This window comes from Somniosus microcephalus, chromosome 3, assembly GCF_052327205.1.
Source record: "Somniosus microcephalus isolate GS21.2 chromosome 3, FLI_Smic_1.0, whole genome shotgun sequence".
NCBI classification, from domain to species: Eukaryota; Metazoa; Chordata; class Chondrichthyes; order Squaliformes; family Somniosidae; genus Somniosus; species Somniosus microcephalus.
Window position 1 is genome coordinate 42,270,080 of NC_140989.1, and position 18,991 is coordinate 42,289,070.

At 45.3% G+C, this 18,991-nt stretch overlaps 1 long non-coding RNA gene across 1 annotated transcript in view; it reads left to right on the forward strand.

The window, feature by feature from the left end:
* The window catches only part of LOC147121004 (uncharacterized), a 504,333-nt gene that overhangs the window by 291,204 nt on the left and 194,138 nt on the right, over positions 1 to 18,991 (forward strand). The gene's annotated exons all lie outside the window — the stretch shown is intronic.

Consider the following 18,991-nt stretch of genomic DNA (forward strand, 5'->3'; position numbering starts at 1 on the left):
TGAGGCCATATGGGTAGAACTTAAAAACAAAAAGGGGGCAAGCACTTTGCTGGGAGTGTACTATAGGCCCCCAAACAGTCAGGGGGAGATAGAGGAACAGATATGTAGGCAAATCTCAGAGAAGTGCGAAAATAATAGGGTAATAATAGTGGGGGATTTCAACTTCCCCAATATAAATTGGGACAGTCAGAGTGTGAAAGGCTTAGAGGGTGCAGAATTCTTAAAGTGCATCCAGGAGAGCTTTTTGAGCCAACATGTAGAAAGTCCTACAAGAGAGGGGGCGATACTGGACCTAATTCTGGGGAATGTAGCCGGGCAAGTGGTGGAAGTGTCAGTCGGAGAGCATTTTGGCGACAGTGACCATAATTCGGTGAGATTTAAGGTGGTCATGGAAAAAGACAAAGACGGCCCGGAAATAAGGGTTCTAAATTGGGGGAAGGCCGATTTTAATATGATAAGGCAGGATCTGGCCAAAGTGGACTGGGAGCAGCTGCTTATAGGAAAATCCACATCAAAACAGTGGGAGACTTTCAGAAGGGAAATAGAGAGAGTACAACGCCAACATGTTCCTGTAAAGGTCAAGGGTGGGACCAACAAGCAAAGGGAACCTTGGATGACAAGGGATATACAAAAATGCATTAGAAATAAAAGGGGGGCTTTTGGCAGTTACAAAAGACTAAAGACAGAAGAAGCCCTAGAGGAGTATAAAAAGTGCAGGGGCATACTTAAAAAAGAAATTAGGAGGGCGAGGAGGGGCCATGAAATAACACTGGCGAGCAAAATAAAGGAAAATCCTAAGATGTTTTATAAGTATATTAAGGGCAAGAGGATAACCAGGGAAAGGGTAGGGCCCATTAGGGACCAAAGTGGCAATCTGTGTGTAGAGCCAGAGGATGTAGGCGGGGTTTTAAATGAATTTTTTGCATCTGTGTTCACTATGGAGAAAGACGATGCAGACATAGAAATCGGGCAAGGGGACTGTGACATACTCGAACATATTAGCATCGAGAGGGAGGAGGTGCTAGCGGTTTTAGCGGGCCAAAAAGTGGATAAATCCCCAGGCCCGGACGAGATGTATCCCAGGCTGCTGTGGGAGGCAAGGGAGGAGATTGCAGGGGCTCTGACACTAATTTTCAGAACCTCTCTGGCCACAGGGGATGTACCAGAGGACTGGAGAACAGCTAACGTAGTACCATTATTCAAGAAGGGTAGCAGGGATAAACCAGGGAATTACAGGCCAGTGAGTCTAACATCTGTGGTGGGGAAATTATTGGAAAAAATTCTGAGGGACAAAATTAATCTCCACTTGGAGAGGCAAGGATTAATCGGGGATAGTCAGCATGGCTTTGTCAAGGGTAAATCATGTCTAACAAATCTGATCGAATTTTTCGAGGGGGTGACTAGTGGGGTGGATGAGGGAAATGCTGTGGATGTGGTTTACATGGACTTCAGTAAAGCTTTTGACAAAGTCCCGCATAGGAGACTGGTCAAGAAGGTAAGAGCCCATGGGATCCAGGGTGCCTTGGCGCGTTGGATCCTAAACTGGCTGAGCGGCAGGAGGCAGAGGGTGATGGTCGAAGGTTGCCTTTGTGACTGGAAGCCTGTGTCCAGTGGGGTACCTCAGGGATCGGTGCTGGGTCCCTTATTGTTTGTGATCTACATAAATGATTTGGATGAGAATGTAAAAGGTATGATCAGTAAGTTCGCAGATGACACGAAAATTGGTGGGGTGGTAAATTGCGAGGAGGAAAGCCTCCAGCTACAGGACGATATTAACGGGTTGGTCAGATGGGCGGAAAAGTGGCAAATGGAATTTAACCCTGAAAAGTGCGAGGTGATGCATTTTGGACGGACAAATAAGGCAAGGGCATACACAATGAGTGGTAGGACCCTAGGAAGTACAGAGGGTCAGAGGGACCTTGGTGTACATGTACATAGATCCCTGAAGGCAGCGGAGCAGGTAGATAAGGTGGTTAAAAAGGCATATGGGATACTTGCCTTCATTAGCCGAGGCATAGAATATAAGAGCAGGGAGGTTATGATGGAGCTGTACAAAACACTGGTGAGGCCACAGCTGGAGTACTGTGTGCAGTTCTGGTCGCCTCACTATAGGAAGGATGTGATTGCTTTGGAGAGGGTGCAGAGAAGATTCACCAGGATGTTACCTGGGATGGAGCGCCTCAGCTATGAAGAGAGGCTGGACAGGCTGGAGTTGTTTTCCTTGGAGCAGAGAAGGCTGAGGGGGGACCTGATTGAGGTGTACAAAATGATGAGGGGCATAGATAGGGTAGATAAAGAGGAACTTTTCCCCTTAGTGGGGGGGTCAATAACAAGGGGGCATAGATTCAGGGTAAGGGGCAGGAGATTTAGAGGGGATTTGAGGAGGAACTTTTTCACCCAGAGGGTGGTTGGAATGTGGAACTCAATGCCTGAAAGGGTGGTGGAGGCAGGAACCCTCACAACATTCAAGAAGCATTTGGATGAGCACTTGAAATGCCATTGCATACAAGGCTATGGACCAAATGCTGGAAAATGGGATTAGACTGGACAGGGATGGATGGGCGGCGCAGACACGATGGGCCGAAGGGCCTCTTTCTGTGGTGTAAAACTCTATGACTCTATGACTCTAATTGTACCGTGCAGTAACCCATAATGGTCAATGTCTGGGTTTTATCAGCCATAGAGATGGTACCCCGAGTAGGGACCGCCTTTAGGGAGAGTTGTTGTGCCAGTTGAGGGTGGATAAAACTCTCCGTGCTTCCACTGTCAATTAAACATTTAACCCCGCACCCGTTTACCTCGATGTCCACCATTGATTTGGATAGCGGGTGCGGCCTGGTCTGGTCCACTGTGACCGATGCCACTGTAGGGCCCTGATCGAGACAAGATGGCGGCCACGCTGTCTGCTCACAAGATGGCGGACCCCACGAGGTCGGGCAAGATGGCGTCCAAGATGGCCGCTCCCACGGCGCACACGCGGTGGTGGCGGGTTTTCCGGCGGGGTTCCCTCTGCACACCTTCCCGAAGTGCCCCTTCTTACCGCACTTAAAGCAGGTGGTGCCTTTCGCCGGGCACAGGTTTCTGGTGTGCTTCGGCTGCCCGCAGAGGTAGCAGTTGGGTCCCCGACGCGTCGCGGCTGTCGTAGGGCTTCTGGGGGGAGAGCGGGGCCCCGACGGTGTCGGGCTGCCGGGCGGGGAAGATGCCTTCCAAGATGGCGGCGCCCTTGGTGCGCACGTGGCGGCGTGGACGGCGCGGGCTGAAGAGTAGGCGCCCGAGTTTCTCTGGGCCACATCCAGGGATCGCGCTGTGTCCACAGCCTGTTTCAGGTCCAATCCCGTTTTTTCCAGCAGTCTCTGCCGGATGTAAGTGGAGCTGAGGCTTGTGATAAAGGCATCGCGAACAAGCTCGTCAGTGTACACTGCGGCTTTTACATCTTGGCACTTGCAGTCTTTGCCAAGCGTTTTCAGGATGCCTAGGAACTCATCCAGCGATTCCCCAGGTCGCTGTGCGCGAGTAGCGAGCAGATGCCTAGTATACACCTCATTCGTAGGCTGCTGGTAATGTGCCTTTAAGATGTCGCAGGTGGCCGGGTACGTGTCGGCGTCTTGGATGAGGGGGTAAACCCGGTGGCTTACCCAATTCCGCAGGATTCCGAGTTTCATACTTGCAGCGTCCGTGGCGCCTTTGACGGCTGCGGAATTGTCCAGGAAGAATTCCATACACATAAACCAGTGTCTGAAGCGTGCCGATGCGTCCGAAGCATGCTGGTCCAAATCCAAACGTTCGGGTTTCAAGAGTTGATCCATTGTGTTGAAAAGTAAGTTAATAAAATTGATGTGCCTCAATAAATCCGAGACTCAATGTTAGCGGAACAAAACAAGGCTTTTATTAACTTAGAAGGTAACACACAGTGGAGAGGTATCTTCCATCCAGAGGTCTGCTGTACTGGATGCGAGGCAGGCTGAGCCAGCTTACATAGGGGCCAGGTATGGGCGGAGCCCTACACACAATACATTACAATACAATACAATGGTGAGGAAACGGAACTGAGGTATGGGAAATGAAACTGAAACTAAACCACAGAAACCACAGTCACAGGCAGAGAATACTGTGAGTGATGAATGGCATATTTCATCACAACCTCCTGCTGATTACCACTGCAACGCCCTCCTTCAGCTGATGAATCTGTACTCCTTCATGTTGAACACCACTTCAAGAAGTACTGAGGGTAGCAAGGGCATTTCAATGTCCACCACCAAAAGTTGTTCGGTAGCACCACTGCTGGCTGAGTCCTGAAGGACATAACTGCAAGTCTGGGCCTGCGACAGGTGGTAAAAGAAACAACAAGAGGGAAAAACCTACTTGACCTCGTCCTTACCTGTTGCAGATGCATCTGCCCATGACAGCAGTGACCACTGCACAGTCATTGTGGAGAAGAAGTCCCGTCTTCACACTGAGAACACCCTCCATTGTGTTGTGTGGCACTACCGCCGTGCTAAATGGCAGCTCAAAACTGGGCATCCATGAGGTGCTGTGGGCCATCAACAGCAGCAGAATTGTATTCCACCACAATCTGGAAACTCATGGCCCAGCATATCCCTCACTCTAACATTACCACCAACGAGTGTAGAAGAGCATGCCAGGAGCAACACCAGGCATACCTACAAATGAGGTGCCAACCTGGGGAAGCTGCAACACAGGACTACATGCAAGCTCAGAAGCAGCATGCTATAGACTGTGCTAAGTGATCCCACAATCAATGGATCAGATCAAAGCTCTGCAGTACCTGCCACATCCAGTCGTGAATGGTGGTGGACCATTAAACAACTAACGGGAGGAGGAGGCTCCAAGAATATCCCCATCCTCAATGATGGTGGAGCCCAGCGCGTGAGTGCAAAAGACAAGGCTGAAGCGTTTGCAACCAACTTCAGCCAGAAGTGCTGAGTGGATGATCCCTATCAGCCTCCTCCTGAGGTCCCCACCATCACAGAAGCCATTCTTCAGCCAATTCGATTCACTCCACGTGATATCAAAAAACGGCTGAGCGCACTGGATACAGCAAAGGCTATGGGCCCCGACAACATCTCGGCTATCGTGCTGAAGACTTGTGCTCCACAACTAGCCATGCCTCGAGCCAAGCTGTTCCAGTACAGCTACAACACTGGCATCTATCCAACAATGTGGAAAACTGCCCAGGTATGTCCTGTCCACAAAAAGCAGGACAAATCCAACCCGGCCAATTACCACCCCATCAGTCTACTCTCAATCATCAGCAAAGTGATGGAAGGTGTCATCGACAGTGCTATCAAGTGGCACTTACTCACCAATAACCTGCTCACTGATGCCCAGTTTGGGTTCCGCCAAGACCACTCGGGTCCCGACCTCATTATAGCCATGGTCCAAACATGGACAAAGGAGCTGAATTCCAGAGGTGAGGTGAGAGTGACTGCCCTTGGCATCAAGGCAGCATTTGACCAAGTGTGGCATCAAGGAGCCCTAGTAAAACTGAAGTCAATGGGAATCGGAGAAAATGCTCCACTGGCTGGAGTCATACCTAGCACAAAGGAAGATGGTTGTGGTGGTTGAAGGTCAATCATCACAACCCCGGGACATCGCTGCAGGAGTTCCTCAGAGCAGTGTCCGAGGCCCAACCATCTTCAGCTGCTTCATCAATGACCTTCCCTCCAACATAAGGTCAGAAATGGGGATGTTCGCTGATGACTACACAGTGTTGCGCGCCATTTGCAACTCCACAGATAATGAAGCAGTCCATGCCCGTATTCAACAAGACCTGGATGACGTTCAGGCTTGGGCTGATATGTGGCAGGTAACATTCGCGCCACAGAAGTGCCAGGCAATGATTATCTCCAACAAGCGAGAGTCTAACTACCTCCCCTTGACATTCAATGGCATTACTATCGCCGAATCCCCCACTATCAACATCCTGGGGGTCACCATTAACCCAGAAACTTAACTGGACCAGCCACATAAATACTGTGGCAACAAGAGCAGCTCAGAGGCTAGGTATTCTGCGGCGAGTATCTCACCTCCTAACTCCCCAAAGCCTTTCCACCATCTACAAGGCACAAGTAAGGAGTGTGATAGAATACTCTCAACTTGCCTGGATGAGTGCAGCTCCAACAACACTCAAGAAGCTCGACACCATCCAGGACAAAGTAGCCCACTTGATTGGCGCCCCATCCACCACCTTAAACATTCACTCCCTGCACCACCAGCGTACCGTGGCTGCAGTGTGTACCATCTACAAGATGCACTGCAGCAACTCGCCAAGGCTTCTTCGGCAGCACCTCCCAAACCCAGGACCTCTTCCACCTAGAAGGACAAGGGCAGCAAGCGCATGGGAACATCACCACCTCCAAGTTCCCCTCCAAGTCACACACCAGCCTGACTTAGAAGTATATTGCCAATCCTTCATCATCGCTGGGTCAAAATCCTGGAACTCCCTACCTAACAGCACTGTGGGAGTACCATCACCACACGGACTGCTGTGGTTCATGAAGGCGGTTCACCATCACCTTCTCAAGGGCAACTAGGGATGGGCAATAAATCCTGGCCTTGCCTGCGATGCCCTGATCCCATAAATGAATTTTAAAAAAAAAATACAATTCCACTTTCCCGCCCGATCTCCATATCCCTTGATTCCCCTAGAGTCCAAAAATCTATTTATCTCAGCCTTGAATATACTCAAAGACTCAACATTCACAGCCCTCTGGGGCAGAGAATTCCAAAGATTCACAACCCTCTGAGTGAAGAAATTCCTCCTCATCTCAGTCTTAAATGGCCTACAGCTTATCCTGAGACTATGCCCCTTAGTTTTAGACATGCCAGCCAGGGGAAACAACCTCTCACATCTACCCTGTCAATCCCCTTTATTATCAACTGCAAGGCTAATCCCCCTCAGAATCTTAGATGTTTCAAGGACATCACCTCTCATTCTTCTAAACTCCAGAGAGTATCGGCCCATTCTACACAATCTCTCATCATAGGACAACCCTCTCACCCCAGGAATCAATCTAGTGAACCTTCGCTGCACCGCCTCCAAGGCAAGTATATCCTTCCTTAGATAAGGAGACCAAAACTGTGCACAGTTTTCCCGGTGTAGTCTCACCAAGGCCCTGTACAATTGTAGCAAGACTTCCTTACTCTTACACTCCAACCCCCTTGCAATAAAGACCAACATGTCATTTACCTTCCTTATTGCTTGCTGTACCTGCATGCTAGCTTTCTGTGTTTCTTGCACGAGGACACCCAAATCTCTCTGAACACCAACATTTGAAAATTTCTCACCATTTAAAAATATTCTGTTTTTCTATTCTTCCTACCAAAGTGAATAACCTCACATTTCCCTACATTATACTCCATCTGCCACCTTACTGCCCACTCACTTAGTCTATCTATATCCCTTTGCAGACTCTTTGTGTTCTCCTCACAGCTTACTGTCCCACCTAGCTATGTATCATCAGCAAACTTGGATACATTGCACTCGGTCCCTTCATCTAGGTCATTAATATAGATTGTAAATGGCTGAGGCCCCAACACTGATCCTTGCAGCACCCCACTAGTTACAGCCTGCCAACCTGAAAACGTTCAGTTTATCCCTACTCTCTTTTTTCTGTCTGTTAACCAATCCTCTATTCATGCTACTATATTACCCCCAACCCCATGAGCCCTAATCTTGTGTAATAACCTTTTATGTGGCACCTTATCGAATGCCTGTTGGAAATCCAAATATACTACATCAACTTGTTTCCCTTTATCTACCCTGCTAGTTACATCCTCAAAAAACTCTAATAAGTTTGTCAAACATGATTTCCCTTTCATAAAACCATGTTGACTCTGCCTAATTATGCTATGATTTTCTAAGTGCCCTCATACCACTTCCTTAACAATGGATTCCAGCATTTTTCCGACGACTGATGTCAGGCTAACTGGCCTGTAGTTCCCTGTTTTTTCTCTCCCTCCTTTCTTGAATAGCGGTGGTACATTTGCGACCTTCTAATCTGCTTGGGACCGTTCTAGAATCTAGGGAATTTTGGAAGATCAAAACTCTCTATCTACCCTATCTGTTCCCCTTAATATCTTGAAAACTTTGAGCAAATCACCCCTTAACCTTCTAAATTCTAGTGAATACAACCCTAGTTTGTGTAATCTATCTTCGTAATTTTACCCTTGGAGTCCAGGTATCATTCTGGTTAATCTACGCTGCACTCCCTCCAAGGCCAACATATCTTTCCCAAGGTGTGGTGCCCAGAACTGCTCACAGAATTCTAGGTGTGATTGTAATGTATTATCACATGGTTTGTCACATGGTTTAGTAGGAGCATGTTCAGTTTGCTCTGGCCTAATAAAGCAAGCACCTTGACTAGCAACTTATCGTGTCTCTGTCCTTCATTTGTTCTACCCACATATATTACATTTTGGTGACAAGAATGGGATCCCAAAGCCATTTTTAGGGATCATGGAAGGACACAGTTCAACCTTTGAGTGGAAAAGTTTACGGTGTTTTTGTGACACCTAAACTGAATTTTTGCAATGTTTTACTGTTAATGCTGATGCAGAATTGCCTGTGCTTTGCCTTCACGTGTGTGTATACACAGCAACAGCAGTGTTGATTCTCACAGGTACATAGGTAGCGTGCTGAGTCACGGTTCGACGGGATCGGGACAATCATGGCCACGCCTACGGGATTCATCGGAAGCCTTGGCATTTATGACTGAACTCGCGAACCATTCAGTTCTTGCATTGAATGTATGAAAACATCTTGTATGGATGGACTGATGAGTGTGTGGACACAGAACTGAAACCATTCCATAACCGTCGTACTGAATTGTCTTGTGAGCAAGGTTGTATCCAGTGAGGCAACAGAGTGGTGGTACCTACTTCGCTGAGAGATAGAATTCTGGCTGAACTTCATGCTGAACATCCAGGGATCATCAGCAGTATAAAATCAATTGCAAGAAGCTTTGTTTACTGGCCTGGATTGGACAGTGACCTTCAATCACTTGTCAGCAAATGCAGCGTTTGTCAAAATTGCAGAAACAAACCACCCAAAACTCCGTTACAACCCTGGCCATGACCAAGTAGACCTTTTCAGAGAGTACATGTAGACTTCTGTGAGAAGGCAAATGATTATTTCCTAGTACTTGTAGATAGTCACTCAAAGTGGATTGAAGTGAAACACATGGGTTCAAATATTACAACTGAATGTACCATAGATGAGTTGAGGTCTATCTTTGCATGTCATGGCTTACCTGAAGCATTTGTTTCTGACAATGACCCTCAGTTCCGTTCTGTTCTATTTGAAGAACTCATGAAATGGAACAGTATCAAACACTCTTATTCCACCATATCATCCAGCTTCAAACGGAGCAGCCGAAAGATCAGTCAGAGTAGTGAAATAAGCTCTCAAAAAGCAAGTGTTGCAGGTTTGTTCGTGACTCAGCATGAAGCAAAGTTTGGCAAATTTCTTGCTTAAGTACAGAACTACTCCGCACACTACAACTGGATATACCCTAGCAGAACTCTTGATGGAGAGGAGATTGAGAACACGATTGAGTTTTGTTCAACCAAATTTGTTCTCAAAAGTTGAACAGAAACAGTTGAGTCAGAAACGCTATTATGACAGCAATCAGAAAGAATGCAGTTTCAAACAAAACAAGTGTGTTCATGTTCTCAGTCCCCTGAAACGTTGAATTCACACATGTGGGATGTAGAAACCATAGTAGAGGTTGGTGGAACCAAGAGATATTTGGTTGAAATTGGTGTCAATATCCGAAGTGTTCATGTAGATCAAATGATCTCTGCTAGAGATGAACCAAGACGTGATCTTGAACCACTTGGTCATGAACACATACAGGAGTTTGACTCAGTTCAGACTTCAGTAACTGAAGTTCCAGGTTCAAACAAGTTTCAGATAGAAACAGGATCATCTTTGAGTTCGGAACCAAAACAAAACAGCCCGAAAATTGGTTCAACACCAACACCTTCTTTAAGTAGATCAGGAAAGCTCCGCAAACCTGTTATTAAACTGGATTTGCAGTTCATTTTTTTTAAAAGCCAGGAGTTTTTGTTATGTGGTACATGTAATGCTGGGAAAGATAGGACCATAGTTTTGTTATTTTGAGAGGGGAATTTTTTTAAAGGGGAAAGCAGTGATCTAATCATGGCTCTGTGTAGCTGTAACATAACTTCTATCCCCTTGTATTCTAGTCCTCTAGATATAAAGGCCAGCATTCCATTAGCCTTTCTGATTATTTTCTGTAAGGTCAGGAAGTCTTATCTAAGGGATATAGCTGTGCAGTAAACAACTGCAACTGTTGACATGAATAGAAACATAGAAACATAGAAGATAGGAGCAGGAGTAGGCCATTCGGCCCCTCGAGCCTGCTCCGCCATTCAATGAGATCATGGCTGATCATCCAAATTCAGTACCCTGTCCCTGCTTTCTCCACATATCCCTTGATCCCTTTAGCCTTAAGAAATATATCTAACTCCTTCTTGAATATATTTAATGAATTGGCCTCAACTGCCTTCTGTGGTAGAGAATTCCACAGGTTCACCACTTTCTGGGTGAAGAAATTCCTCCTCATCTCAGTCCTAAATGGCTTACCTCTTATCTTTAGACTGTGACCCCTGGTTCTGGACTCCCCAGCCATCGGGAACATCCTTCCTGCATCTAGTCTGTCTAGTCCTGTTAGAATTTTATACGTTTCAATGAGATCCCCTCTCATTCTTCTAAACTCCAGCGAGTATAAGCCCAATCGACCCAATCTCTCCTCATACATCGTTCCTGCCATCCCAGGTATCAGTCTGGTGAATCTTCGCTGCACTCCCTCCATGGCAAGAATATCCTTCCTCAGATAAGGTGACCAAAACTGCACACAATACTCAAGGTGTGGTCTCACCAAGGCCCTGTACAACTGCAGCAAGACATTCTTGTTCCTGTACTCGAACCCTCTCGCTCTGAAGGCCAACATACCATAGACTGTCTTCAAAGGATTTAGGAATAGATATGTCATGAAGTACATCTTCGATGTAGGCAAAATATGGTGTATATGGAAGCATTGTTTTCAACAGTTCTTTGGGGGAGTCAAAAGATAGAATTTGATGCCGAAAAGCAACTCTCTGATCTGAGTTGAGTTGATCCCTCATCCTAGGTATCAATAAAGTCTGTTCCGTATACTCTACTACCAAGTGTCTCATGCTTACTCGAAACGTGTTGTTGTGAACCATAGAAGGAAGGAGGTTGAACGCTAACATGAATACACCCTAAGTTAATATTGTCTGCTGCCTATGTGGTTAAGGATCTTAATTTAGTTTCTCTTTTGGTTGGTAATGCTGGCCTTTCTTTTGACTCTGGGTTTTGGGAGCTGAATTGTAACAAGTTGTGAGATGGGGGTACAGTAGCATAGTGGTTCTGTTACATGGCTAGTAATCCAGCTAACTTTCATTATATGACCCACAGACATGAGTTCCAATCCCACCACGGCAACTGGGGAATTTAAATTCAAAATTTATTAAATAAATCTGGAATAAAAAAGCTCGTATCATTTAGTTTCTCTTTTGGTTAATGAAACTGCTGGATTGTCATAAAAACCCATCTGGTTCACTGGTGTCCTTTCCCGGTCTGGCCTATATGTGACTCCAGATCTTAACTGCCCTCTGAGATGGCCTAGCAAGCCACTCAGTTGTATTCAAGAAGACGGCTTCTTGAGGGGCAATTAGAGATGGGCAATAAATGCTGGCCTTGCCAGCGATGCCCACATCCTGTGAATGAATAAAAAAAAAATCCTGAATTGTAGTTATTCCTCCTTAATATTCCAAGCTTTATAACCATTTTACAACTCTATCTCAGCTTGGATGGAGGAATTTCAAGTAAGAGTGCGGTTCTCTTCTGGTCCTTCTGTCACTCCATTAAAACCAACAGACAGGAGGATATTTTCCATTTCAGAGGCAGCAACAAAATGTGCACATCAAGCCAAACTCTAGGTGCTAAGCAGTTTGGTAGGTGTCTTGGGAGGTTACACTGTTGTGCTCTTAGATCTTTGGTTTGAATCAAGCCAACACAGATGGATGAACAACTCCTTTTAGTTCTCTGTCAGGGAATCAAAGTAAAAATGGGTTTAGAAGTGTTAATCAGGGATGAACAAGCCAGTGATAAGTGAGCTGTTGCAGACTTTTTGAATCTTTCAAAGATTATTCTTGTGTTTTAAAAAGAAAAGCCTGGCATGGGCTCAACGGGCCAAATGACCTCCTTCTGTGCTGTTACCATTCTATGAGTCTATGAGTCTGTGAAAGCATAGAGGCATGCGCATGTGTGTATGTGCAATTGCAAAATTGTCCCTCTGTAAAGTGTTACCATTGTTACTTGTCCTAGCATCATGGTGGCTGTTTGATGAGGACGGAATTGACCTCAGCTGTGATTCGCCCTCAACCTACCGTTACTTACTGCCTGGGCTCACGTATGCATAATGGTCACTGGGGCAAGAATGAGAGAGGTGCCAATGGTCATGACCGTGTGAGTCACTGTCCTTGTGAGAGGAGAGGAGAAAATATTTTTTAAAAACATACATTTATAATAAATGGGAATATTGAAACTCTATAGATAGGATCAGTTCGCCAATCACTTTTATTGAATTTAGAAACTTTTGTGGGCTTAATTTCCCCTTTGCATTAATTTTGGCACAGCAGCTAATGTGCGCATGTAAATTTTTGTCTACTCTATGTCTACCAGTCATTAATCTGGTTAAAATAAATAAGTTACTGATTGTGTTAAAATAGTTCAGACAGGAAAATTAAATCAATTAAACAACAATTGGTGGACAGGAAATATAGCCTAAAATCTAGTGTTGGCAATAGTGGACGAACATCGTAATATTCTCATATACGATATTCCTTGATCTGCTATTTCAATGTCGGCATTAACCCATCTGAAACAAACTGGTTAATACCGCTATTTAAATAGAGTTGAAAAAAATGTCCTATAAACACATTTTAGCCTTCTCAATATTTCTAGGCTCACATCTTTAGAAAAAACAGAATTCAAAGTGTTGATATGAATTGCAAGCACAGGTTTTCAAAAAAAATTCTGTGCAAGCAATATTCTGAAGTACTGTAAAAAGTAATGTGTTCACTAAGGACAGAATCCATGTAAATTCTGCAATCATTACAATGATTTGGCTTCATTAGTTGAAAATCATTGCAGTTCACTGAATCATTTTTGAAATAACTATTATCTTTTTATCTTTTATTGTTTGTTTGCCAGTGCAAAAAAAAAACAGGCTGTATGTGGAATCTATTTATTGCATTTTGTGCGGTACGTGACCATAATACCAACATATTATTTCCATTAATTTTACAATAACTAGACTTCGAAGCAATTACACTATCTCTTGGTCGCTTTCTTTTATTGCAGGGGGAAAAAATTGGCTATGGAATAATTGCATTAACATACTCGATGTCTATCTGAAATTGGCAGGTTATATAAAAGTGTCAAACATGAGAATATTACTTATCTCAGAAGCTCCGGGTGTACAGGCTGTTGTCTTTGGATTTCTCTCATTCTGGGGAGCGGTTGGGCTGGGATTGAAATCAAACCAGTTGGATTTCTGAATGGGCTGACAGTTGATCGATGTAGCACATCGAATATTCCGCAATCATAGAACCCTCCCGGAGTTGCTCTCTCCCAGCAGTGACTCACTTCTTTCAAACTTCCTATTTGTATCAATAGAACCAAGGACCGGTGTGGATGGTGGGCGGGGGAGAGGGTCACTTGGTGATGTCTATGAATCAGTATGGGAAAAACAATATGACTGAGCTGCTCTTTTCACTTTGAGACAGAATTCCCCAAATCTGGTGGGAGTATAACACCATTCAGGCAGTTACTAAGTTTTCAGAAATCAAATCGTCTTTTTTTTTTAAGGATGCGGGGATCGCTGGCAAGGCCAGAATTTATTGCCCATCCCTAAACTGAGTGGCGTGCCAGGCCACTTCAGAGGGCAGTTAAGAGCCAACCACGTTGGTGTGGGACTGGAGTCATATATAGGCCAGACCAGGTAAGGACAGCAGGTTTCCTTTCTTAAAGGAGATTAGTGAACCAGTTCAATTTTCACGACAATCCGACAGCTTTAAGGTCACTTTACTGATACCAGCTTTTTAGTTGCAGATTTCTATATTCTCAAATTACCATGGTGGGATTTGAACTCATTATTAGTCCAGGACTTTGGGTTGCTAGCCCAGTAACATAATCGCTACGCTACTGTACTCTTGCAGTCTTATGTGGTATAAGTACTTTCAACAGATTAGGAACAACAATAAAAATTTTTATCAAAATGTCTTTTGGACTGCCAAAAAGTCATTGAAATTCTGTCTGATGTTGAACCTTTTTAAAAAAGCACAATGAAAGAATTTAGCATAATTGCTCTGCCACAAATCATTGAAATGGCCAGCCTACCTGACTGGATCATGACAGACTGGCAGAGAATCTTGCCCTGAAGTTGTGAACCTAATGAAGCCAAGTAACCTTGTCTGCTTTCCTGACTGACGGTAAACGCAGGTAGGAAGGCAGCAAGAATCTTCTGCTCGGGTTACATTCCTGTTACTATGTTCATGTCCTGCCCTCATAGGGTTAAACTAGTTTAGATATTTATTTTCATACGTCTACAGACAGGAGCTTCTTATCATTTTACTTTTAAGGAAGCAGCCATCAGGAGAAAGTCCATCCATTTAGAGTTGCCTTAGTACCCTGTGTTTATGCGGAGTGCCTGTCTGTTAGTGTATCTTCCTTAATTGAACATCTCCACTCCTATCCATATCGATTGGCTCATCAGATGGCTCTTCTAAGAATTCATGAGCGGTGTCCAGGGAATATTTAGTGCTTACCTGGCTTGTAGTGAATGCAGACAAATGCCAAATGGAACAATTATGGAGAGACATTCTAAGGCATTCCTTTTCTGACAGTTCTTGGAACAACATCTGTATTTGTAGGCCAACTTTCTGATATTACAGAAGGAGGTAAAGACCTAAGCTATCTCCTTTGAAAGGCCTTTAAACATTTGTTGTATATTTTGGGCTTGGTGAGTGCAGCAATTGTAAGTCATACTACAGACCTCTCCAGGCCAACTTTCTTACTTAATAGACTTCCTGATGTGAATAACCAAATGCTTGTATTGGTCACAAAATCTTCTATTAAGCATCTAAATTTGAGATATGGCAAATATGAGGACATTTATTGAGCAGACTGATAAAGATACTGATATTGTTGTAGATGGTGGACCAGAGGACAAGTTTGGATAGAGTTAAAGGTCATTTGTGAGAGAGTTAGAGGGTAGTCTTTTTTTCAGTGGCAGTGGATCGTTTGAGGCTGGCAGGGGATGTATATGGTGAAAGAGATGAAGGAGCGATCAGAGATAGCGATCAGAGATCATAACCTTGGAGTTAGCAAGGCCTCATGTGTTAAGTGGTAACAAGGTAAAAAGAGGGATGAGGTCCTGCAGCAAGAATTTAGGGAGCTAGGTGAAGGATTAAAGAGCAGGACCTCAAAGGTTGTAATCTCTGGATTACTCCCGGTGCCACGTGCTAGTGAGTATAGGAATGGGAAGATAGAACAGATGAATGCGTGGCTAAAGGGATGGTGCAGGAGGGAGGGCTTTAGTTTCCTGGATCACTGGGTCTGCTTCTGGGAAAGGTGGGACTTGTACAAGTCGGACGGTTTACACCTGAACCAGAGGGGAACCAATATCCTTGCGGGGAGGTTTGCTAGCACTGCTGGGGGGGGTTTAAACTAACTTGGCAGGGGGTTGGGGTACAGAGTGGAGCTATAGCAGGGGGTGATTTACAGCCAAATACAGAGAAAAAAACAAGGCAGAGCAAATATGCGAAGGCAAAAGGGAATATGGCAGGGCTGGAAGGCATTTATTTTAATGCAAGGAGTCTTGCAAATAAGGTGGACGAACTGAAGTTGTTGTTGAACACATGGGAGTACGATATTGTTGCTATCACGGAGACATGGTTGAGGGAGGGTCAGGACTGGCAGCTCAATATTCCGGGGTATAGAATCTTCAGGCGAGACAGAGGGGGGTGTAAAAGGGGAGGGGGTGTTGCAATATTAATTAAGGAGTCAATTACTGCTGTAAGGAGGGATGATATATTAGCGGGTTCCTCTAATGAGGCCATATGGGTAGAACTTAAAAACAAAAAGGGGGCAAGCACTTTGCTGGGAGTGTACTATAGGCCCCCAAACAGTCAGGGGGAGATAGAGGAACAGATATGTAGGCAAATCTCAGAAAAGTGCGAAAATAATAGGGTAATAATAGTGGGGGATTTCAACTTCCCCAATATAAATTGGGATAGTCAGAGTGTGAAAGGCTTAGAGGGTGCAGAATTCTTAAAGTGCATCCAGGAGAGCTTTTTGAGCCAACATGTAGAAAGTTCTACAAGAGAGGGGGCGATACTGGACCTAATTCTGGGGAATGTAGCCGGGCAAGTGGTGGAAGAGTCAGTAGGAGAGCATTTTGGCGACAGTGACCATAATTCGGTGAGATTTAAGGTGGTCATGGAAAAAGACAAAGACGGCCCGGAAATAAGGGTTCTAAATTGGGGGAAGGCCGATTTTAATATGATAAGGCAGGATCTGGCCAAAGTGGACTGGGAGCAGCTACTTATAGGAAAATCCACATCAAGACAGTGGGAGACTTTCAGAAGGGAAATAGAGAGAGTACAACGCCAACATGTTCCTGTAAAGGTCAAGGGTGGGACCAACAAGCAAAGGGAACCTTGGATGACAAGGGATATACAAAAATGCATTAGAAATAAAAGGGGGGCTTTTGGCAGTTACAAAAGACTAAAGACGGAAGAAGCCCTAGAGGAGTATAGAAAGTGCAGGGGCATACTTAAAAAAGAAATTAGGAGGGCGAGGAGGGGCCATGAAATAACACTGGCGAGCAAAATAAAGGAAAATCCTAAGATGTTTTATAAGTATATTAAGGGCAAGAGGATAACCAGGGAAAGGGTAGGGCCCATTAGGGACCAAAGTGGCAATCTGTGTGTAGAGCCAGATGATGTAGGCGGGGTTTTAAATGAATTTTTTGCATCTGTGTTCACCATGGAGAGAGACGATGCAGACATAGAAATCGGGCAAGGGGACTGTGACATACTTGAACATATTAGCATCGAGAGGGAGGAGGTGCTAGCGGTTTTAGCAGGCCAAAAAGTGGATAAATCCCCAGGCCCGGACGAGATGTATCCCAGGCTGCTGTGGGAGGCAAAGGAGGAGATTGCAGGGGCTCTGACACAAATTTTCAGAACCTCTCTGGCCACAGGGGATGTACCAGAGGACTGGAGAACAGCTAACGTAGTACTATTATTCAAGAAGGGTAGCAGGGATAAACCAGGGAATTACAGGCCAGTGAGCCTAACATCTGTGGTAGGGAAATTATTGGAAAAAATTCTGAGGGACAAAATTAGTCTCCACTTGGAGAGGCAAGGATTAATCGGGGATAGTCAGCATGGCTTTGTCAAGGGTAAATCATGTCTGACAAATCTGATTGAATTTTTCGAGGGGGTGACTAGGGGGGTGGATGAGGGAAATGCTGTGGATGTGGTTTACATGGACTTCAGTAAAGCTTTTGACAAAGTCCCGCATAGGAGACTGGTCAAGAAGGTAAGAGCCCATGGGATCCAGGGTGCCTTGGCGCGTTGGATCCTAAACTGGCTGAGTGGCAGGAGGCAGAGGGTGATGGTCGAAGGATGCTTTTGTGACTGGAAGCCTGTGTCCAGTGGGGTACCTCAGGGATCGGTGCTGGGTCCCTTGTTGTTTGTGATCTACATAAATGATTTGGATGAGAATGTAAAAGGTATGATCAGTAAGTTCGCAGATGACACGAAAATTGGTGGGGTGGTAAATTGCGAGGAGGAAAGCCTCAGGCTACAGGACGATATAAACGGGTTGGTCAGATGGGCGGAAAAGTGGCAAATGGAATTTAACCCTGAAAAGTGCGAGGTGATGCATTTTGGACGGACAAATAAGGCAAGGGAATACACAATGAGTGGTAGGACCCTAGGAAGTACAGAGGGTCAGAGGGACCTTGGTGTACATGTACATAGATCTCTGAAGGCAGCGGAACAGGTAGATAAGGTGGTTAAAAAGGCATATGGGATACTTGCCTTCATTGGCCGAGGCATAGAGTATAAGAGCAGGGAGGTTATGATGGAGCTGTACAAAACGCTGGTGAGGCCACAGCTGGAGTACTGGGTGCAGTTCTGGTCGCCTCACTATAGGAAGGATGTGATTGCTTTGGAGAGGGTGCAGAGAAGATTCACCAGGATGTTACCTGGGATGGAGCGCCTCAGCTATGAAGAAAGACTAAACAGGCTGGGGTTGTTTTCCTTGGAGCAAAGAAGGCTGAGGGGGGACCTGATTGAGGTGTACAAAATGATGAGGGGCATAGATAGGGTAGATAAAGAGGAACTTTTCCCCTTAGTAGGGGGGTCAATAACAAGGGGGCATAGATTCAGGGTAAGGGGCAGGAGATTTAGAGGGGATTTGAGGAGGAACTTTTTCACCCAGAGGGTGGTTGGAATCTGGAACTCACTGCCTGAAAGGGTGGTAGAGGCAGGAACCCTCACAACATTCAAGAAGCATTTGGATGAGCACTTGAAATGCCATTACATACAAGGCTATGGACCAAATGCTGGAAAATGGGATTAGACAGGACAGGGATGGATGGGCGGCGCGGACACGATGGGCCGAAGGGCCTCTTTCTTTGCTGTAAAACTCTATGACTCTATGACTCTAAGTAGATGTATGCCAGCTGGATAATGTGGGGATTGAGGTTGAGGGAGGAAAGGAAGGCAAAAAATTGGAGAAAGTAAATCGAGATGAGCTCAGTTGCAGCTCCTCCAGAATGACGAGGCTCTCAGCGCAAAGGCTGAGAGATTAGGAGGGAAAACATCTCGGCAAGGAAGGAACCAG